Below are 25,718 nucleotides of genomic sequence, written 5' to 3'. Positions count from 1 at the left end.
CAGATTAGTGCAGTAGATTTAAGCTCTACAAATAAAGGTTTGACCTTTTATTAGAAAAATTCTTTAACGGCAACATGATCAAATTTATCGCTTCAAGATGGTGCTTCACCATTAATGGAGCAACTATCATTCTTCCATGATCATACCATGGTTGTTTTATTATTAATTACAGTAATTGTAGGTTATGCCCTAAGTTATATATTATTTATTGCCTATACAAACCGAAACATACTTCACAGACATTAAATTGAAACAATCTGAACAGCACTACCAGCAATTACACTAATTTTTATTGCACTCCCATCATTATGACTACTATATTTACTTGATGATTCAGTAGACGCAATAATCACAATTAAAATAATTGAACGACAATGATACTGAAGATACGAATATTCAGACTTTATAGACATAGAATTTGACACTTATATAACACCAGAACAAGACCTAGAAAACGATGGATTTCGGCTTCTAGATGTTGATAACCGAACAATTCTACCAATAAATACAGAAGTACGAGTATTAACAAGAGCATCAGACGTTCTACACTCATGAGCAGTTCCTGCATTAGGGGTTAAAATTGACGCAACGCCAGGTCGACTAAACCAAGGAACATTCACAATAAACCGACCTGGACAGTTCTTTGGACAATGCTCAGAAATCTGTGGAGCAAACCACAGTTTCATAACAATTGTAATTGAAAGAACTTCAGTAAACTTATTTATCAAGTGATTATCTAAGATAATCTAAGGAGTTAGTTAAAATGTATAACATTAGAGTGTCAATCTAAAATAACTAAATAATTAGTACAGCTTGAAATTCATCAGATGACTGAAAGTAAGTAATGGTCTCTTAAACCAAAAAATAGTAAATTAACGACTACTTCTGATGGGGAAATTTAATCCAAATCCCTCAAATATCCCCTCTCATATGATTCTCTCTATTCATTATATTTTCGACTACATTAATTTTATTTAATCAAATAAACTTTTTCTCATTTAAACCAAATCTTATTAAAAGAGCAGAAAAAAGAACAATTGGTATAAAAAACTTGAATTGAAAATGATAACAAACTTATTTTCAACATTTGATCCATCAACTAATATCTTCAATTTATCATTAAATTGAACTAGAACATTCTTAGGATTATTATTAATCCCATCAATGTTTTGACTTACATCATCTCGAATTAATATTATTTGAAATAAACTAAACTTAACCTTACACAATGAATTTAAAACATTACTAGGACCAAAATCATTTAATGGAACAACATTCAACTTCATTTCAATTTTTATTATAATACTATTTAATAATTTCATAGGATTATTCCCTTACATCTTTACTAGAACAAGACATTTAGCATTAACATTTGCAATCGCTCTACCTATATGATTAAGATATATGTTATTTGGATGAATTAACCATACCAATCACATATTTACACACCTTGTTCCTCAAGGAACACCACCTGCATTAATATCATTTATAGTATTAATTGAAACAATTAGAAATGTCATTCGACCAGGTATGCTAGCAGTACGACTAGCAGCAAATATAATTGCAGAACACTTATTATTAACATTACTAGGAAATACAGGACCATCTATAGCAATAAACTTAATTTCACTATTAATTATTGGACAAATACTTCTGTTAATTCTAGAATCAGCAGTAGCAATAATTCAAGCTTATGTTTTCTCAATTTTAAGAACTTTATATTCTAGAGAAGTATACTAAACCTATGTTAACAACTCACTCAAACCACCCATTCCACTTAGTAGATTACAGACCTTGACCATTAACAGGAGCAATTGGAGCAATAGTTCTAGTATCAGGATTAGCAAAATGATTTCACCTATTTAACATTAACTTATTTATAATCGGATTTGGAATTGCCCTACTAACTACAATCCAATGATGATGAGATGTAGTACGAGAAGGAACATACCAAGGGCTACATACGGGATTTGTATCAATTGGATTACGATGAGGAATAATTTTATTTATTGCATCAGAAGTACTATTCTTTGTTTCATTTTTCTGAGCATTTTTTAGAAGAAGACTAGCACCTACTATTGAACTAGGGATATTATGACCCCCAATAGGAATCCAACCTTTTAATCCTATACAAATTCCATTACTTAATACAGCTATTCTTTTGGCATCAGGAGTAACAGTAACATGAGCACATCATAGTTTAATAGAAACTAATCATACTCAATCATTACAAGGACTATTCTTCACAGTATTACTAGGACTATACTTCACTATACTTCAAGCATATGAATATTGAGAAGCACCCTTCACCATTGCGGACGCAGTTTATGGATCAACATCCTTTGTTGCAACAGGATTTCATGGTCTACATGTAATTATCGGAACAATTTTCATATCAACATGTCTACTTCAACATTCAATAAACCAATTCTCACCAAGACACCACTTTGGATTTGAAGCAGCAGCATGATACTGACACTTTGTAGACGTAGTATGATTATTCTTATACATCCCTATTTATTGATGAGGGAGATAATTGTTTTTCTAGTATAAATAGTACATTTGACTTCCAATTAAAAAGCTTGATATAAATCAAGAAAAACAATCCTCATTTTATCTACAAGAATTTTTATTAGATTTATTATTCCAATAATTGTTATAATCCCTGCAACAACATTATCAAATAAATTAATTAATGACTGAGAAAAAAGATCACCATTTGATTGTGGATTTGACCCAAAAAGATCAGCACGAATACCATTCTCACTTCGATTCTTCTTAATTGCAGTAATTTTCTTAATTTTTGATGTAGAAATCGCACTAATCCTTCCAATTGTAATTATTTTTAAAACTTCAGACATTATAATCTGAACTGTATCAACAATATTTTTTATTATAGTATTACTAGGTGGACTATACCATGAATGAAATCAAGGAGCCTTACAATGAGCAGAATAAAGGGTTGTAGTTAACTATAACATTTGGGTTGCATTCAAAAAGTATTGATATAATCAATCAACCTTAAATAGAATAAGAAGCGAAATATTGCAGTCAGTTTCGACCTGGAAGGTTGGTAAATAAATATACCCTTATTCTTATTAATTGAAGCCAAAAAGAGGTGTATTACTGTTAATAATATAATTGAACTATAAAGTTCCAATTAAGGAAATGTAAAGCCAATATGAAAGCTGCTATCTTTTTCTATTAGCGGTTAAACTCCGTTACCATTTCCAAAATTTATATAGTTTAAATAAAACATTACATTTTCACTGTAAAAATAATATATGTATATTTATAAATACCTGGAAGTAAAAATACTTCCTTAACATCTTCAGTGTCATGCTCTAATTATAAGCTATTTAAGTAAACGAAAAATAATACCACTAAAATAAATATTCAAAAAATAAAAGTTTAAAGATAAATCTTAAAATTAGAATCATATCATCCTTGTATATAACCAATTAAATAAATAAATAGTCTATACAAACCTTGACCACCAAATAATTAACCTCAACCACAATCAAATAATTTAGATGAATAATAACCCAATTTTAAAAGAATATATCTAATAAACTTAGTTGAATGAAAAGGTATAAACCACATAGAACCAGCAAATCTGACAAAAGAAAATATACTTATAGAAAATAAATTTTGAGAAAAATCAAAATTAGAAGTAAGATAACCCAAATAAGGACCCAAAAGAACTACAGTAAAAGTTAAAAACTTTAAATAATAACGCAAGGCAATCACATGAGGAACAGGAAAAATTAACCAAGACAAAAGACTACCACCAAAAACAGCAACAAACAATAAACCAATTATACGAAACGAAATATAATAACCATTACCATCAAAAGAAAATCTAGAATAAAAATTATTATTACCAGATATTGAATAATAAAAAAGACGAAAAGAATAAGAAGCAGTTAAACCAGTAGAAAAGAAATAAAGAAAAAAAATCAAACAATTAATTCATCTTAAACAAACCATTTCAAGAATTAAATCCTTTGAAGAAAAACCTGCTAAAAATGGTATACCACACAAAGACAAACTAGAAACATTAAAACAAACTGAAGTTAAAGGTATAAAATTAACAATTAAACCTATAAAACGAATATCCTGAGAATCCTTAAAATTATGAATTATTGAACCTGCACACATAAAAAATAAAGCCTTAAATAAAGCATGAGCTAATAAATGAAAAAATGCAAGTTTTGGGTAACCCATAGCCAAAATTCTTATTATTAAACCAAGTTGTCTTAAAGTAGAAAGAGCAATAATTTTCTTCAAATCAAATTCAAAATTAGCTCCCAAACCAGCCATAAATATAGTTATACAACCAATTAAAAGTAAGAATCAACCACAATTATAAGTATCTAATATTGGTCTGAAACGAATTAATAAATAAACCCCAGCAGTAACAAGAGCAGAAGTATGAACCAAAGCAGAAACAGGAGTAGGAGCAGCCATAGCAGCAGGAAATCAAGAAGAAAAGGGAATTTAAGCTCTTTTAGTTATAGCTGCTAAAACAATTAATATAGTAATAAGCTTTATTTCAAAAGAATTAGAAATAAAATCATAATAATAAATATAATTTCAACCGCCAAAATTTAATATTCAAGCAATAGAAATTAAAATAGCAACATCACCAATGCGATTAGAAAGTGCAGTTAACATACCCACACTATAAGAATTCACATTTTGGTAGTAAATAACTAAACAATAAGAAACTAAACCCAAACCATCCCATCCTAATAAAATTCGAATCAAATTAGGACTAATAATTAAAAAACCTATAGAAAGAATAAATATTAAAACAAAAAAACGATTTAAATTTTTTCTCCCGATATGTAATCCTCTCTATAATAAATAACCAAAGAAGAAATATATATAACAAAAGACATAAAAATAAGAGACATTCAATTCAAAATTAAAGTCATAACAACCATAGAACAATTTAAATTAAAAAGTTCTCATTCAACAAAAACTCTATAATCAATTATTAAATAATAAATACCCAAAATAAAAATTATAGTTCTAGAAAAAAATAAAGAAAAAGAACTCAAAGAACAAATAGAAAACAAATTCACAGCCTAAAATGAAAAATTCATAACATTGATTCCACAAAACAACATTTTTAATTAAAATACTTAAGCAACCTAAACAAAAAAATACTCTCCCTTTAAACAATGAATATTTAAAGGCAATCAATGTAAAAGTAAAAGATGATATTCACGAAAATAACCAAGAGAACAAGTATAAACACCAGAATAATAATTACCATGATGAGAATAAGAATAAATATATAAAGTATAAAAAGCTCTAAAAAAAGCCAAAAAAATTAAAGCAAGAAATCTAAAAGGAGATCAAGACATAATTCTATTTAATAATCTAAGTTCACCTACCAACTTTAAAGAAGGAGGAGCAGCTATATTAGATGATCTCAAAAGGAATCATCATAAAGCCATTCTTGGTATCAAATTAATTATACCCTTGTTAATTCATAATCTTCGTCTACCTAAACGCTCATAAATAATATTAGATAAACAAAATAAACCAGAAGAACACAAACCATGACCAACCATTAAAGAAAGAGAAACTATACAACCTCATCAATTCATAGTCATCAATCCTCCAATAACCATTCTTATATGAGCAACAGTAGAACATGCAATTAAAGACTTTAAATCAACCTGACGAAAACAAATAAATCTAACAATAACCCCACCAGATAAACCCAAAGACAATCAAAAATAATTCAACTTTAAACCCAAATAAGAAATAACCTTCATAACACCAAAAATACCATAACCACCTAACTTTAATAAAACACCAGCAAGAATCATTCTACCTGAAATAGGGGCCTCAACATGAGCCTTAGGAAGCCATAAATGAACCAAAAATATTGGCATCTTAACTAAAAAAGCAAGAATTATAAACACATAAAATATAAAATAATAAGAACCAAAATCAACCAATAAAGGAAAATATAAAGTATTAGAAAAATCATAAACCCTAAATAACACTAATAATAAAGGCAATCTAGCAACCAGAGTATAAAAAATGAAATAAACACCAGCCTGTAAACGTTCAGGTTGATAGCCTCAACCCAAAATCAAAAGTAAAGTAGAAACTAATCTAGCCTCAAAAAAAATATAAAAAGAAAGAAGACTCAATCTAGCAAACGAACAATAAAGCATAATCATTAAAATTAAGACTATAAAGACAAAAAAATTAGAATGATAAGAAGTTAAATAAGCTGAACCTCTAGCAGTAATTAGTAAAGAACAAATTCTAAAACTAAGCAAAATCAAACTAAAAGAAAAATAATCAATACCAAAATGATATCTAATCATATTCAAATCTGTGTATGAATAAACACAAATCATAAAAACAAAACTAGATAGAAATTTTAAAGAATGAACCAATCATTTACAATTATTAACCAAAGAAAGAGGGATCAAAAAAATAGTTATAAATAAATACTTTAACATAAAGATAAACCAAAAGAATTTAAAAAATCATTCCCATGAGAACGAATTATTGAAACTAAAATAGAAAGACCTAAAGCACCTTCACAAACTGAAAAAACCAAAAAAATAACAGGAAAAAAATAATCATAATCAAACTCAATGAGAAAAACAATAACTAATATAAATACAGAAAGAACAATAAATTCTAATCTCAAAAGAACCACAAATAAATGCTTACGTTTAGAAGAAAAAACATAATCACCAGCAAAATAAATCAATAAAGAAGTAAAGACAGAGAATGTAAACATTAGTTTTAATAGTTTAAAAAAACGCCGATGTTGTAAACCGGAAATAAGTTCAGCCCCCACTTTTAAAACTTCAGTGAAAAGCTTTCCATCATTGGTCCCCAAAACCGATATTTTTAATAAACTAACCCCTGAAATGATCAAAATAATAATTATATGGCTATCAAACGTAATAAATATTAATTTTATTAAATTAAGACACCCAATATCAATAATGCTTTTCATTATCCTACAAACTTTTCTAGTTGGACTAATAACAGGAACAATAATGGAAAGATATTGAATATCATATATTTTATTTTTAACGTTTCTTGGTGGTATATTAGTTCTATTTATTTTTATTACGAGAATTGCATCAAACGAGATATTTCAACCGAAATCAATTACGATAATTATTACCTTAACAATATGAATATTTATTATATCAACATTAATTATTTTAGATATAACAATATTTATAGACTTTTTCAAAAATACTGAAACTATAAATATTGACAATTCAATCATTTATTGAGAAATAACAATATCTTTAGAAAAACTATATAATAGACCAACATTCATTATCACAATAATAATAATAATTTATTTATGTTTAGCACTATTAGCAGTTGTTAAAATCACTAATATTAACCAGGGGCCTATTCGTAAAATAAGATAATTTACTAATGAATAAACCCTTATGATTAAGACATCCCTTAATTAAAATCATTAATAACTCTTTAGTTGATTTACCTGCACCAACAAATATTTCATTTTGATGAAATGTTGGGTCCCTCTTAGGGTTATGTTTGGTGATTCAAATTGTAACTGTACTATTTTTAGTTATACATTATACATCAAATATTGAATTAGCATTTAGTATTGTAGTTCACATCTGCCGAGACGTAAATAATGGTTGAATTATTCGAACCTTACTTGCAAATGGAGCTTCTATGTTTTTTATTTGTATTTATTTACATGTGGGGCGAGGAATTTACTACGGATCTTACACATACATACACACCTGAATAATTGGTACAGTAATCCTATTCTTAGTTATAGCAACTGCATTTATAGGATACGTTTTACCTTGAGGTCAAATATCGTTCTGAGGTGCGACAGTAATTACTAATTTATTATCAGCAATTCCATATTTAGGGACAGATTTAGTTCAATGAGTATGAGGAGGGTTTGCAGTTGATAACGCAACATTAAATCGATTCTTTACATTCCATTTTGTACTACCGTTTATTATTGCTGCAATGGCAGCAATTCATTTATTCTTCCTTCACCAAACAGGGTCTAATAACCCCTTAGGCCTAAATGGAGATATTGAAAAAATCCCATTTCACCCATACTTTACTTTCAAGGACTCTGTTACATTTGTATTAATAACATAATTATTAATTATACTGTGCTTGATTAATCCTTACCTCCTAGGGGATCCTGATAATTTTGTACCTGATAACCCATTAGTAACCCCAGTCAATATTCAACCAGAATGATATTTCTTATTTGCATATGCAATTCTATGATCAATCCCTAATAAGCTAGGAGGTGTTATTGCATTATTCTTATCAATTAGAATCTTAAGAATTTTACCATTTTATAATAAAACACCATTCCGAGGTATTCAATTCTATCCTATTAATCAGATTTTATTCTGAATTATAGTAGTTGTTGTACGCTTATTAACATGAATTGGTAAACGACCTGTCGAAGAACCTTACATTATAACAGGATAAATCTTAACAATTATCTACTTTACATACTTCTTAATTAATGTACATGTTGCAAACGCATGAGACAAACTAATTAAGGAATAATAAGTTAATTAGCTTAGGAAAAGCATATGTTTTGAAAACATAAAACTAGAAGTTTAACTCTTCTATTAACTTTTCTTAAAAAATTTAACTAAATAAATGAAATAAATAAAATCTTTAAACCAACAAAGAAAATAAAAAAATTTAAAGATAAAGGCAAAAAACTTTTTCAAGCTAAGTACATTAGCTTATCATAACGAAAACGTGGTAATATCCCCCGAACTCAAATAAAACCAAAGGACATAACAGCAAGCTTAATAAAAAATATAAAAGAATAAAAATCACCACCTAAAAGAATTAAAGCTAATAATATTCTTATAAAAACAATTCAAGTATACTCAGCTAAAAAAATTAAAGTAAACCCGCCTGCACCATATTCAATATTAAAACCTGAAACTAACTCAGATTCACCTTCGGCAAAGTCAAAAGGAGTACGGTTAGTTTCAGCTAAACAAGAAGCAAAACAAGCTAAAGCTAAAGGAAAAGAAATAATAATAAATCAACAATAAAGCTGATAATTTATAAAATAAAAAATGTTAAAACTACCAATTAAAATAATTAAAGATAATAAAATTAAAGCCAAACTAACTTCGTATGAAATTGTTTGAGCAACAGAACGAAGAGAACCTAGTAAAGAATAATTTGAATTAGAAGACCAACCAGCAATTATAACAGTATAAACACCTAATCTAGTACAACATGAAAAAAACAGAAATCCATAAGAAAAAGAACATATATAACTTAAGTAAGGGAAAATCACTCAAACAGCCAAGGAAATTATTAAATTAAAAACAGGAGAAAAATAATAAAGTAAATAATTAGATATGATAGGAATTGGCTGCTCCTTACAAATTAACTTAATAGCATCACTAAAGGGTTGAGGAATTCCTGCAAACCCTACTTTATTTGGACCCTTTCGAATTTGAATGTAACCTAAAACCTTACGCTCTAATAAAGTTAAAAAGGCAACACTAATTAAAACACAAATAACTAATAAAAGAAAATTCAAAATAAACATAAATAAATCATAAAGTATCAATACTATTTGTAGCAAAAATCTACATAAATGAATTCTAAATTCAACACATTAATCTGTCAAAATAGTAATTTAATTAGTATTAATCAATAAAATAAAAAATATTTCAACCATATGGTGCTTTCATACTAATATGAATTAATAATCTTAGGATAGAAACCGACGTGGCTCACGCCGGTCTGATCTCAGATCATGTAAGAATTTAAAGGTCGAACAGGCCTAATTACTGGGCTACTGCACCCAAAATTTTTCTTAATCCAACATCGAGGTCGCAATCTGCTTTGTCGATATCAGCTCTCAAAAACAATTACGCTGTTATCCCTAAGGTAACTTAATCTTATGATCATAAATTATGGATCAAAACAACAAACATAAAAAAATGATATAATAATGAAGAGTTTATTTATTCTTCATGTCACCCCAACAAAACATCATCATTAAATATAGAAAGACAAACAAAAAACTATATAAAAATAAAATGTTAAGCTCTATAGGGTCTTCTCGTCCTAAAGAAAAATTTAGCCATTTTGCACTTCCTGTCGATCTCGTTTTTGAGACGTTCGTATTCCTTTTTGCCTGTTTCACTTACTGCATTTTTATATTTTCTCCTTTCATCAATTAAATTCAATATTTCTTCTGTTACCCAAGGATTTCTACTAGCCCTCGTCTTTTTACCTACTTGATCCTCTGCTGCCTTCACTACTTCATCCCTCAAAGCTACCCATTCTTCTTCTACTGTATTTATTTCCCCCATTCCTGTCAATTGCTCCCTTATGCTCTCCCTGAATCTCTGTACAACCTCTGGTTCTTTTAGTTTATCCAGGTCCCATCTCCTTAAATTCCCACCTTTTTGCAGTTTCTTCAGTTTTAATCTACAGGTCATAACCAATAGATTGTGGTCAGAGTCCACATCTGCCCCTGGAAATGTCTTACAATTTAAAACCTGGTTCCTAAATCTCTGTCTTACCATTATATAATCTATCTGATACCTTTTAGTATCTCCAGGGTTCTTCCATGTATACAACCTTCTTTCATGATTCTTAAACCAAGTGTTAGTTATGATTATGTTGTGCTCTGTGCAAAATTCTACCAGGTGGCTTCCTCTTTCATTTCTGTCCCCCAATCCATATTCACCTACTATGTTTCCTTCTCTCCCTTTTCCTACACTCGAATTCCAGTCACCCATGACTATTAAATTTTCGTCTCCCTTCACAATCTGAATAATTTCTTTTATTTCATCATACATTTCTTCAATTTCTTCGTCATCTGCAGAGCTAGTTGGCATATAAACTTGTACTACTGTAGTAGGTGTGGGCTTCGTATCTATCTTGGCCACAATAATGCGTTCACTATGCTGTTTGTAGTAGCTTACCCGCATTCCTATTTTCCTATTCATTATTAAACCTACTCCTGCATTACCCCTATTTGATTTTGTGTTTATAACCCTGTAGTCACCTAACCAGAAGTCTTGTTCCTCCTGCCACCGAACTTCACTAATTCCCACTATATCTAACTTCAACCTATCCATTTCCCTTTTTAAATTTTCTAACCTACCTGCCCGATTAAGGGATCTGACATTCCACGCTCTGATCCGTAGAACGCCAGTTTTCTTTCTCCTGATAATGACATCCTCTTGAGTAGTCCCCACCCGGAGATCCGAATGGGGGACTATTTTACCTCCGGAATATTTTACCCAAGAGGACGCCATCATCATGTAATCATACAGTAAAGCTGCATGCCCTCGGGAAAAATTACGGCTGCAGTTTCCCCTTGCTTTCAGCCGTTCGCAGTACCAGCACAGCAAGGCCGTTTTGGTTATTGTTACAAGGCCAGATCAGTCAATCATCCAGACTGTTGCCCTTGCAACTACTGAAAAGGCTGCTGCCCCTCTTCAGGAACCACACGTTTGTCTGGCCTCTCAACAGATACCCCTCCGTTGTGGTTGCACCTACGGTACGGCTATCTGTATTGCTGAGGCACGCAAGCCTCCCCACCAACGGCAAGGTCCATGGTTCATTGGGGGAAATGTAAAGCCAATATGAAAGCTGCTAACTATTTATATTAGCGGTTAAACTCCGTTAACATTTCTAAAATTTATATAGTTTAAATAAACCATTACATTTTCACTGTAAAAATAATAATTGTATATTTATAAACAGCTAAAAGTAAAAATACTTCCTTAACATCTTCAGTGTCACGCACTAATTGTAAGCTATTTAAGTAAACGAAAAATAATACCACTAAAATAAATATTCAAAAAATAAAAGTTAAAAGATAAATCTTAAAATTAGAATCATATAAACCTTGTATATAACCGATTAAATAAATAAATAGTCTGTACAAACCTTGACCACCAAATAATTCACCTCAACCATAATCAAATAATTTAGACGAATAATAACCCAATTTTAAAGGAATATATCTAATAAACTTAGTTGAAAGAAAAGGTATAAACCACATAGAACCAGCAAATCTGACAAAATAAAATATACTTAAAGAAAATAAATTTTGAGGAAAATCAAAATTAGAAATAAGATAACCCAAATAAGCACCCAAAAGAACTACAGTAATAGTTAAAAACTTTAAATAATAAGGCAAGGCAATCACGTGAGGAACAGGAAAAATTAACCAAGACAAAAGACTACCACCAAAAACAGCAACAAACAATAAACCAATTATACCAAACGAAATATAATAACCATTATCATCAAAAGAAAATCTAGAATAAAAATTATTATCACCAGATATTGAATAATAAAAAAGACGAAAACAAAAAGAAGCAGTTAAACCAGTAGAAAAGAAATAAAGAAAAAAAATCAAACAATTAATTCATCTTAAACAAACCATTTCAAGAATTAAATCCTTTGAATAAAAACCTGCTAAAAATGGTATACCACACAAAGACAAACTAGAAACATTAAAACAAACTGAAGTTAAAGGTATAAAATTAACAATTAAACCTATAAAACGAATATCCTGAGAATCCTTTAAATTATGAATTATTGAACCTGCACACACAAACAATAAAGCCTTAAATAAAGCATGAGCTAATAAATGAAAAAATGCAAGTTTTGGGTAACCCATAGCCAAAATTCTTATTATTAAACCAAGTTGTCTTAAAGTAGAAAGAGCAATAATTTTCTTCAAATCAAATTCAAAATTAGCTCCCAAACCAGCCATAAATATAGTTATACAACCAATTAAAAGTAAGAATCAACCACAATTATAAGTATCTAATATTGGTCTGAAACGAATTAATAAATAAACCCCAGCAGTAACAAGAGTAGAAGAATGAACCAAAGCAGAAACAGGAGTAGGAGCAGCCATAGCAGCGGGAAGTCAAGAAGAAAAGTGAATTTGAGCTCTTTTAGTTATAGCTGCGAAAACAATTAATGTAGTAATAAGCTTTATTTCAAAAGAATTAGAAATTAAATCATAATAATAAATATAATTTCAACCGCCAAAATTTAATATTCAAGCAATAGAAATTAAAATAGCAACATCACCAATGCGATTATAAAGTGCAGTTAACATTCCTGCACTATAAGATTTCACATTTTGGTATTAAGTAACTAAACAATAAGAAACTAAACCCAAACCATCCCATCCTAATAAAATTCGAATCAAATTAGGACTAATAATTAAAAAACCTATAGAAAGAATAAATATTAAAACAATAAAACGATTTATATTTTTTTTTTTCCCGACATGTAATCCTCTCTATAATAAATAACCAAAGAAGAAATATATATAACAAAATATGAGACATTCAATCCAAAATTAAAGTCATAACAACCATAGAACCATTTAAATTAAAAAGTTCTCATTCAGCAAAAACTTTATAATCAATTATTAAATAATAAATACTCAAAATAAAAATTATAGTTCTAGAAAAAAATAAAGAAAAAGAACTCAAAGAACAAATAGAAAACAAATTCATGGCCTAAGATGAAAAATTCATATCATTGATTCCACAAAACAACATTTTTAATTAAAATACTTAAGCAACCTAAACAAAAAAATACTCTCCCTTTAAACAATGAATATTTAAAGGCAATCAATGTAAAAGTAAAAGATGATATTCACGTAAATAACCAAGAGAACAAGTATAAACACCAGAATAATAATTACCATGCTGAGAATAAGAATACATATATAAAGTATAAGCAGCTCTAAAAAAAGCCAAAAAATTAAAGCAAAAAATCTAAAAGAAGATCAAGACATAATTCTATTTAATAATCTAAGTTCACCTACCAACTTTAAAGAAGGAGGAGCAGCTATATTAAATGATCTCAAAAGGAATCATCATAAAGCCATTCTTGGTATCAAATTAATTATACCCTTGTTAATTAATAATCTTCGTCTACCTAAACGCTCATAAATAATATTAGATAAACAAAATAAACCAGAAGAACACAAACCATGACGAACCATTAAAGAAAGAGAACCTATACAACCTCATCGATTCATAGTCATCAATCCTCGAATAACCATTCTTATATGAGGACAGAAGAATATGCAATTAAAGACTTTAAGTCAACCTGACGAAAACAAATAAATCTAGCAATAACCCCACCAGATAAACCCAAAGACAATCAAAAATAATTCAACCTTACACCCAAATAAGAAATAACCTTCATAACACGAAAAATACCATAACCACCCAACTTTAATAAAACACCAGCAAGAATCATTCTACCTGAAATAGGGGCCTCAACATGAGCCTTAGGAAGCCATAAATGAACCAAAAATATTGGCATCTTAACTAAAAAAGCAAGAATTATAAACACATAAAATATAAAATAATAAGAACCAAAATCAACCAATAAAGGAAAATATAAAGTATTAGAAAAATCATAAACCCTAAATAACACTAATAATAAAGGCAATCTAGCAACCAGAGTATAAAAAATGAAATAAACACCAGCCTGTAAACGTTCAGGTTGATAGCCTCAACCCAAAATCAAAAGTAAAGTAGGAACTAATCTAGCCTCAAAAAAAAAATATATAACGAAAGAAGACTCAATCTAGCAAACAAACAATAAAGCATAATCATTTAAATTAAGACTATAAAGACAAAAAAATTAGAATGATAAGAACTTAAATAAACTGAACCTCTAGCAGTAATTATTAAAGCACAAATTCAAAAACTAAGCAAAATCAAACTAAAAGAAAAATAATCAATACCAAAAAGCATCTAATCATATCCAAATCTGCGTATGAATAAACACAAATCATAAAAACAAAACTAGATAGAAATTTTAAAGAATGAACCAACCATCAACAATTATTAACCAAACAGAGAGGGATCAAAAAAATAGTTATAAATAAATACATTAACATAAAGATAAACCAAAAGAATTACAAAAATCATTCCCATGAGAACGAATTATTGAAACTAAAATAGAAAGACCTAAAGCACCTTCACAAACTGAAAAAACCAAAAAAGTAACAGGAAAAAAATAATCATAATCAAACTCAATGAGAAAAACAATAACTAATATAAATAAAGAAAGAACAATATATTCTAATCTCAAAAGAACCATTAATAAATGCCTACATTTAGATGAAAATACATAAACACCAGCATTATAAATCAATAAAGAAGTAAAGACAGAGAATGTAAACATTAGTTTTAATAGTTTCTAAAACGCCGGTCTTGTAAACCGGAAATAAGTTCAGCCCCCACTTTTCAAACTTCAGAGGTGAAAAGCTTTCCATCATTGGTCCCCAAAACCGATATTTTTAATAAACTAACCCCTGAAATGATCAAAATAATAATTATATCGCTATCAAACATAATAAAAATTAATTTTATTAAATTAAGACACCCAATATCAATAATGCTTTTCATTATCCTACAAACTTTTCTAGTTGGACTAATAACAGGAACAATAATGGAAAGATATTGATTATCATATATTTTATTTTTAACGTTTCTTGGTGGTATATTAGTTCTATTTATTTATATTATGAGAATTGCATCAAACGAAATATTTCAACCTAAATCAATTACGATAATTATTACCTTAACAATATGAATATTTCTTATATCAACATTAATTATTTTAGATATAACAATATTTATAGACTTTTTCAAAAATACTGAAACTATAAATATTGATAATTCAATCAATTATCAAGAAATAACAATATCTTTAGAAAAACTATATAATAGACCAACATTCATTATCACAATAATAATAATAATTTATTTATGTTTAGCACTATTAGCAGTTGTTAAAATCACTAATATTAACCAGGGGCCTATTCGTAAAATAAGATAATTTACTAATGAAAAACATTTACGATTAAGACATCCCTTAATTAAAATCATTAATAACTCTTTAGTTGATTTACCTGCACCAACAAATATTTCATTTTGATGAAATGTTGGGTCCCTCTTAGGGTTATGTTTGGTGATTCAAATTGTAACTGTACTATTTTTAGTTATACATTATACATCAAATATTGAATTAGCATTTAGTAGTGTAGTTCACATCTGCCGAGACGTAAATAATGGTTGAATTATTCGAACCTTACATGCAAATGGAGGTTCTATATTTTTTATTTGTATTTATTTACATGTGGGCAAGGAATTTACTACGGATCTTACATATACATACACACCTGAATAATTGGTACAGTAATCCTATTCTTAGTTATAGCAACTGCATTTATAGGATACGTTTTACCATGAGGTCAAATATCATTCTGAGGTGCGACAGTAATTACTAATTTATTATCAGCAATTCCATATTTAGGGACAGATTTAGTTCAATGAGTATGAGAAGGGTTTGCTGTTGATAACGCAACATTAAATCGATTCTTTACATTCCATTTTGTACTACCGTTTATTATTGCTGCAATGGCGGCAATTCATTTATTCTTCCTTCACCAAACAGGGTCTAATAACCCCTTAGGCCTAAATGGAGATATTGAAAAAATCGCATTTCACCCATACTTTACTTTCAAGGACTCTGTTACATTTGTATTAATAACATAATTATTAATTATACTGTGCTTGATTAATCCTTACCTCCTAGGGGATCCTGATAATTTTGTACCTGATAACCCATTAGTAACCCCAGTCAATATTCAACCAGAATGATATTTCTTATTTGCATATGCAATTCTACGATCAATCCCTAATAAGCTAGGAGATGTTATTGCATTATTCTTATCAATTAGAATCTTAATAATTTTACCATTTTAAAATAAAACACCATTCTGAGGTATTCAATTCTATCCTATTAATCAGATTTTATTCTGAATTATAGTAGTTGTTGTATGCTTATTAACATGAATTGGTAAACGACCTGTCGAAGAACCTTACATTATAACAGGATAAATCTTAACAATTATCTACTTTACATACTTCTTAATTAATGTACATGTTGAAAACACATGTAATAAACTAATTAAGGAATAATAAGTTAATTAGCTTAGGAAAAGCATATGTTTTGAAAACATAAAACTAGAAGTTTAACTCTTCTATTAACTTTTCTTAAAAAATTTAACTAAATAAATGAAATAAATAAAATCTTTAAACCAACAAAGAAAATCAAAAAATTTAAAGATAAAGGCAAAAAACTTTTTCAATCTACGTACATTAACTTATCATAACGAAAACGTGGTAATGTCCCTCGAACTCAAATAAAACCAAAGGACATAACAGCAAGCTTAATAAAAAATATAAAAGAATAAAAATCACCACCTAAAAAAATTAAAGCTAAAAATATTCTTATAAAAACAATTCTAGTATACTCAGCTAAAAAAATTAAAGTAAACCCGCCTGCACCATATTCAATATTAAAACCTGAAACTAACTCAGATTCACCTTCGGCAAAGTCAAAAGGAGTACGGTTAGTTTCAGCTAAACAAGAAGCAAAACAAGCTAAAGCTAAAGGAAAAGAAATAATAATAAATCAACAATAAAGCTGATAATTTATAAAATAAAAAATGTTAAAACTACCAATTAAAATAATTAAAGATAATAAAATTAAAGCAAACTAACTTCGTGTGAAATTGTTTGAGCAACAGAACGAAGAGAACCTAGTAAAAAAATAATTTGAATTAGAAGACCAACCAGCAATTATAACAGTATAAACACCTAATCTAGTACAACATGAAAAAAACAAAAATCCATAAGAAAAAGAACATATATAAGTTAAGTAAGGGAAAATCACTCAAACAGCCAAGGAAATTATTAAATTAAAAACAGGAGAAAAACAATAAAGCAAATAATTAGATATAATAGGAATTGGCTGCTCCTTACAAAAAATAACTTAATAGCATCACTAAAGGGTTGAGGAATTCCTGCAAACCCTACTTTATTTGGACCCTTTCGAATTTGAATGTAACCTAAAACCTTATGCTCTAATAAAGTTAAAAAGGCAACACTAATTAAAACACAAATAACTAATAAAAGAAAATTCAAAATAAACATAAATAAATCATAAAGTATCAATACTATTTGTAGAAAAAATCTACATAAATGAATTCTAAATTCAACACGTTAATCTGTCAAAATAGTAATTTAATTAGTATTAATCAATAAAATAAAAAATATTTCAACCATATGGAGCTTTCGTACTAATATGAATTAATAATCTTAGGATAGAAACCGACGTGGCTCACGCTGGTCTGAACTCAGATCATGAAGAATTTAAAGGTCGAACAGACCTAATTACTGGGCTACTGCACCCAAAATTTTTCTTAATCCAACAATGAGGTTGCAATCTGCTTTGTCGATATGAGCTCTCAAAACCAATTACGCTGTTATCCCTAAGGTAACTTAATCTTATGATCATAATTTAAGGATCAAAACAACAAACATAAATAAATGATATAATAATGAAGAGTTTATTTATTCTTCATGTCACCCCAACAAAACATCATCATTAAATATAGAAAGACAAACAAAAAACTACATAAAAATAAAATGTTAAGCTCTATAGGGTCTTCTCGTCCTAAAGAAAAATTTAAGCCCTTTGACTCAGAAGTGAAATTCAAAAATTTATTAAGAGACAGTCCATTTCCCGTCAAGCCAATCATTCCAGCTGCTAATTAAGAGACTAATGATTATGCTACCTTTTCACGGTCAAAATACCACTGCTCTTTAAAAATCTGCTCAGTGAGCCGGCCAGACCTCAAAGTATTTTCAAGAGGACAGGTTTTTGATAAACAGGCGGATATCAATTTTGCCTAGTTCCTTATAATAAATTCACAACGTAAAAACTATTTACAAATAAATATACTAATTATATCTTTATTACAAAAACTTTAAAATTAAATAAATAATCTTCATAAAAAACCTAAAATACTTTTTAAATCAAAATAAAAAATAATGAACTAAAACGTAATCTTAGAGATAGCTGGTTTAAAGCTTGGACTCTCTTATGCCGACTTAAGTACAAGAAGACTGACTCTTCTAACTGTCAATGATTTGAACCTTTCCTGTGAGACCAGTTTTAGATATCGATGCTTCACTTCACGGTTACTGTATCCCTTGGACCTTCTTATTGACGATGAAACTCAGAAATTGCATCGGAATTAAATACAAAAGGCACAATGCCGACTTAAGTACAAGAGGACTGACTCTTCTTACATTCTATGATTTGAGCCTTTCCTGTGGGACCAGTTTTAGATATCGATGCTTCACTTCAGGTTTACCGTATCCCTTGGACCTTCTTATTGACGATGAAACACAGAAATTGCATCGGAATTAAATACAAAAGGCACAATGCCGACATAACTACAAGTGGACTGACTCTTCTTACATTCTATGGTTTGAGCCTTTCCTGTGAGACCAGTTTCAGATATCGATGCTTCACTTCAGGTTTACTGTATCCCTTGGATCTTCTTAATGACCATGAAACACAGAAATTGCATCGGAATTAAATACAAAAGGCACAATGCCGACTTAAGTTCAAGGTGACTGACTCTTCTTACATTCTATGGTTTGAGCCTTTCCTGTGAGACCAGTTTTAGATATCGATGCTTCACTTCAGGTTTACTGTATCCCTTGGACCTTCTTAATGACGATGAAACACAGAAATTGCATCGGAAATAAATACAAAAGGCACAATGCCGACTTGAGCACAAGAACACTGACTCCTCTTACAGTCTATGTTTTGAAACATTCCTGTGAGACCAGTTTCAGATTCTGATGCTTCACTTCAGGTTTACTGTATCCCTTATACCTTCTTATTGACGATGAAACACAGAGATTGCATCGGAATTAAATACAAAAGTCACAATGGCGACTTAAGTACAAGAAGACTGACTCTTCTTACTGTCTATGTGTTGAACCTTTATTGTGAGACTAGTTTTAGAATCTGATGCTTCACTTCAGGTTTACTGTATCCCTTGGACCTTGTTACAGACGATGAAACACAGAAATTGCAATGGAATTAAATATAAAAGGCACAACGCCACCTTAAGTACAAGAGGACTGACTCTTCGTACATTCTATGATTTGAGCCATTCCTGTGAGACCAGTTTTAGATTCCGATGCTTCATTTCAGGTTTACTGGATCCCTTGGACCTTATTGACGATGAAACACAGAAATTGCATCGGAATTGAATACAAAAGGCACAATGCCGAGTTAAGTACAAAAAGACTGACTCTTCTAACTGTCAATGTTTTGAACCTTTCCCGTTAGACCAATTTTAGATATCGATGCTTCACTTCAGGTTTACTGTATCCCTTGGACCTTCTTATTGACGATGAAACCCAGAATCTACTATGTAGGAAACAACATGGATTCCGGAAACAGCGATCGTGTGAGACCCAACTGGCCTTATTTGTTCTTGAGACCCAGAAAATATTAGATACAGGCTCCCAGGTAGACTCTATTTTTCTTGACTTCCTGAAGGCGTTCGTTACAGTTCCGCACTGTCGCCTGATAAACAAAGTAAGAGCCTACGGAATATCAGACCAGCTGTGTGGGTGGATTGAAGAGTTTTTAGCAAACAGAACACAGCATGTTGTTATCAATGGAGAGACGTCTACAGACGTTAAAGTAACCTCTGGCGTGCCACAGGGGAGTGTCATGGGACCATTGCTTTTCACAATATATATAAATGACTTAGTAGATAGTGTCGGAAGTTCCATGCGGCTTTTCGCGGATGATGCTGTAGTATACAGAGAAGTTGCTGCATTAGAAAATTGTAGCGAAATACAGGAAGATCTGCAGCGGATAGGCACTTGGTGCAGGGAGTGGCAACTGACCCTTAACATAGACAAATGTAATGTATTGCGAATACATAGAAAGAAGGATCCTTTATTGTATGATTATATGATAGCGGAACAAACACTGGTAGCAGTTACTTCTGTAAAATATCTGGGAGTATGCGTACGGAACGATTTGAAGTGGAATGATCATATAAAATAAATTGTTGGTAAGGCGGGTACCAGGTTGAGATTCATTGGGAGAGTGCTTAGAAAATGTAGTCCATCAACAAAGGAGGTGGCTTACAAAACACTCGTTCGACCTATACTTGAGTATTGCTCATCAGTGTGGTATCCGTACCAGGTCGGGTTGACGGAGGAGATAGAAAAGATCCAAAGAAGAGCGGCGCGTTTCGTCACCGGGTTATTCGGTAACCGTGATAGCGTTACGGAGATGTTTAATAATCTCAAGTGGCAGACTCTGCAAGAGAGGCGCTCTGCATCGCGGTGTAGCTTGCTCGCCAGGTTTCGAGAGGGTGCGTTTCTGGATGAGGTATCGAATATATTGCTTCCCCCTACTTATACCTCCCAAGGAGATCACGAATTTAAAATTAGAGAGCTTAGAGCGCGCACGGAGGCTTTCAGACAGTCGTTCTTCCCGCGAACCATACGCGACTGGAACAGGAAAGGGAGGCAATGACAGTGGCACGTAAAGTGCCCTCCGCCACACACCGTTGGGTTGCTTGCGGAGTATCAATGTAGATGTAGATGTAGATGTAGAAACACAGAAATTACCAGGGAAATAAATACAAAAGGCACAATGCCGACTTTAGTACAAGAGGACTGATACTTCTTACATTCTATGATTTGAGCCTTTCCTGTGAGACCAGTTTTAGATATCGATGCTTCACTTCAGGTTTACTGTATCCCTTGGACATTCTTATTGACGATGAAACACAGAAATTGCCACGGAATTAAATACAAAAGGCACAATGCCGACTTAAGTACAAGAGGACTGATACTTCTTACATTCTACGATTTGAGACTTTCCTGTGAGACCAGTTTGAGTTATTGATGCTTCACTTCAGGTTTACTGTATCCCTTGGACCTTCTTATTGACGATGAAACACAGAAATTGCATCGGATTTAAATACAAAAGGCACAATGCCGACTTAAGTACAAGAAGACTGACTCTTCTAACTGTCTATGATTTGAACCTTTCCTGTTTGGCCAGTTTTAGATTCCGATGCTTCTCTCCATGTTTCCTGTATCCCTGGGACCCTCTTATTGGCGATGAATCACAGAAATTGAATCGGAATTAAATACAAAGGCACGATGCCGACTTTAGTACAAGAAGACTGACTCATCCTACTGCCTATGCTTTGAACCTTTCCTGTGAGAACAGTTTTAGATTCCGATGCCTCACTTCAGGTTTACTGAATACCTTGGACCTTCTTATGGACGATGAAACACTGAAATTGCATCGGAAATAAATACAAAAGGCACAATGCCGACTGAAGTACAAGAGAACTGACTCTTCTTACATTCTATGATTTGAGCCTTTCCTGTGAGACCAGTTTTAGATATCGATGCTTCACTTCAGGTTAACTGTATCCCTTGAACCTTCTTATTGACGATCTAACACAGAAATTGCATTGGAATTAAATACAAAAGGCACAATGCCGACTTAAGTACAAGAAGTCTGACTCTTCTAACTGTGAATGTTTTGAACCTTTCCTGTGAGACCAGTTCTAGATATCGATGCTTCACTTCAGGTTTACTGTATCCGTTGGAACTTCTTATTGACGATGATACACAGAAATTACCACGGAATTCAATACAAAAGGCACAATGCCAACTTAAGTACAAGAGGACTGTCTCTTCTTACATTCTATGATTTGAGCCTTTCCTGTGAGACCAAATTTAGATATCGTTGCTTCACTTCAGGTTTACTGTATCCCTTCGACCTTCTTGTTGACGATGAAACACAGATATTGCATCGGAATTAAATACAAAAGGCACAATGCCGACTTAAGTACAAGAGGACTGACTCTTATTACATTCTATGGTTTCAGCCTTTCCTGTGAGTCCTGTTGTAGATATCGATGCTTCACTTCAGGTTTACTGTATCTCTTGGACCTTCTTATTGACGATGAAACACAGAAATTGCATCGGAATTCAATACAAAATTCACAATGCCGACTTAAGTACAAGAAGACTGACTCTTCTAACTGTGAATGTTTTGAACCTTTCCTGTGAGACCAGTTTTAGATATCGATGCTTCACTTCAGGTTTACTGTATCCTTTGGACCTTCTTATTGACGATGAAACACAGGAATTGCATCGGAATTAAGTACAAAAGGCACAATGAAGACTTACGTACAAGAAGGCTGACTCTTCTTACTGTCTATGTTTTGAACCTTTCCTGTGAGATAAGTTTTTGATATCGATGCTTTACTTCAGGATTACTGTATCCCTTGGACCTTCTTGTTGTCGATGAAACACAGAAATCACATCGTAATTACATACAAAAGGCACAATGCCGACTTAAGTACAAGAGGACTGACTCTTCTTACATTCTATGGTTTCAGCCTTTCCTGTGAGTCCTGTTGTAGATGTCGATGCTTCACTTCAGGTTTACTGTATCTCTTGGACCTTCTTGTTGACGATGAAACACAGAAATTGCATCGCAATTCAATACAAAAGGCACAATGCCACTTAAGTACAAGAAGACTGCCTCTTCTTACTGTCTATGATTGGAACATTTCCTGTGAGACCAGTTTTAGATATCTTTGCTTCACCTAAGGATTACTGTATCCCTTGGACCTTATTATTGACGATGAAACACAGAAATTGCATCGGAATTATATACGAAAGGCACAATGCCGACTCAAGTACAAGAGTACGGACTCTTCTTAGTGTCTATAATTTGAATCTTCCCTGTGATACCTGTTTTGGATCCCGATGCTTCACTTCAGGTTTACTGTATCTCTTGGACCTTCTTATTGACGTTGATACACAGAAATTGCATCGGAATTAAATAAAAAAGGCACAATGCCGACTTTAGTACAAGAAGACTGACCGTTCTAACTGTCTATGTTTTGAACCTTTCCTGTGAGGCCAGTTTTAGATTCCGATGCTTCACTTCTTTTATCCAGAATCCCTGGGACCTTCTTATTGGCGATGAATCACAGAAATTGCATCGGAATTCAATACAAAGGCACAATGCCGACTGAAGTACAAGAGGACTGACTTTTGTTACATTGTATGATTTGAGACTTTCCTGTGAGACCAGCTTTAGATATCGTTGCCTCAATTCAGGTTTACTGTATCCCTTGAACCTACTTATTGATGATGAAACACAGGAATTGCATCGTAATTAAATACAAAACGCACAATGTTGACTAATGTCAAAACACATGGGCTCTTCTTACTGTCTATGCTTTGAGCCTTTCCTGTGAGACCAGTTATAGATTCTGATGCTCCACTTCAGATTTACTGTATCTCTTGGACCTTCTTATTGACGATGAAACACAGAAATTGCATCGGAATGAAATACAAAATGCACATTACCCACTTTGGTACAAGAGGACTGACACTCTAACTTTCTATGATTTGAACCTCTCCTGTGAGTCCAGTTTTAGATTCCGATGCTTCACTTCTGGTTTACTGTATCCCTTGGACATCCGTAGTGACGATGAAACACAGAAATTGCATTGGAATTAATATAAAAGGCACAATGCCGACCTAAGTACAAGAGGACTGAATCTTCTTACATTCTATGGTATGAGCCTTTCCTGTGAGACCAGTTTTAGTTATCGATGCTTCACCTCAGGTTTACTGTATCACTTGGATCTTCTTAATGACCATGAAACACAGAAATTGCATCGGAATTAAACACAAAAGGCACAATGCCGACTTAAGTACAAGAGGACTGACTCTTCTTACTGTCTATATTTTGAATCTTTCCTGTGATACCAGTTTTGGATTCCGATGCCTTACTTCAGGTTTACTGTATCCCTTGGGACCTTCTTATTGACGACGAAACACAGAAAATGCATCGGATTTAAATAAAAAGGGCACAATGCCGACTTGTGTACAAGAACACTGACTCTTCTTACAGTCCATGTTTTGAAACATTCCTGTGAGACCAGTTTTAGATTCTGATGCTTCACTTCAGGTTTACTGCATCACTTATACCTTCTTATTGACGATGAAACACAGAGATTGCATCGGAATTAAATACACAAGTCACACGGGCGTCTTAAGTTTTTAGAAGACTGACTCTTCCTACTGTCAATGTGTTGAACCTTTCTTGTGAGACAAGTTTTAGAATCCGATGCTTCACTTCAGGTTTACTGTATCCCTTGGACCTTGTTACAGACGATGAAACACAGAAATTGTAATGGAATTAAATATAAAAGGCACAATGCCGCCTTAAGTACAAGAGGACTGACTCTTCGTACATTCTATGATTTTAGCCATTCCTGTGAGACCAGTTTTAGATTCCGATGCTTCACTTCAGGTTAACTGTATCCCTTGGACCTTCTTATTGACGATGAAACACAGAAATTACCACGGAATTAAATACAAAAGGCACAATGCCGTCTTAAGTACAAGAGGACTGATACTTCTTACATTCTATGATTTGAGACTTTCCTGTGAGACCAGTTTAAGTTATTGATGCTTCACTTCTAGTTTACTGTTTCCCTTCGACCTTCTTATTGACGATGAAACACAGAAATTGCATCGGAATTAAATACAAAATGCACAATGCCGACTTAAGTACAAGAGGAATGTCTCTTCTTACATTCTATGATTTGAGCCTTTCCTGTGAGACCAGTTTTAGATATCGATGCTTCTCTTCAGGTTTCCTGTTTCCCTGGGACCCTCTTATTAGCGACGAATCACAGAAATTGCATCGGA

The 25,718-nt window shown here is 31.7% G+C and overlaps 2 pseudogenes; both read right to left on the bottom strand.

The window, feature by feature from the left end:
* Positions 1-8,671: 8,671 nt before the first annotated feature.
* LOC124544888 lies at positions 8,672-16,329 on the bottom strand (annotated as a pseudogene).
* Positions 16,330-17,136: 807 nt separating this feature from the next.
* LOC124544886 lies at positions 17,137-18,429 on the bottom strand (annotated as a pseudogene).
* Between the last annotated feature and the right edge of the window lie 7,289 nt (positions 18,430-25,718).

The sequence above is a fragment of the Schistocerca americana genome, chromosome 8, assembly GCF_021461395.2.
Source record: "Schistocerca americana isolate TAMUIC-IGC-003095 chromosome 8, iqSchAmer2.1, whole genome shotgun sequence".
Classification (NCBI taxonomy): domain Eukaryota; kingdom Metazoa; phylum Arthropoda; class Insecta; order Orthoptera; family Acrididae; genus Schistocerca; species Schistocerca americana.
The sequence above is the reverse complement of the archived record's forward strand: the minus strand, read 5'-3'. Positions and strand labels throughout refer to the sequence as shown.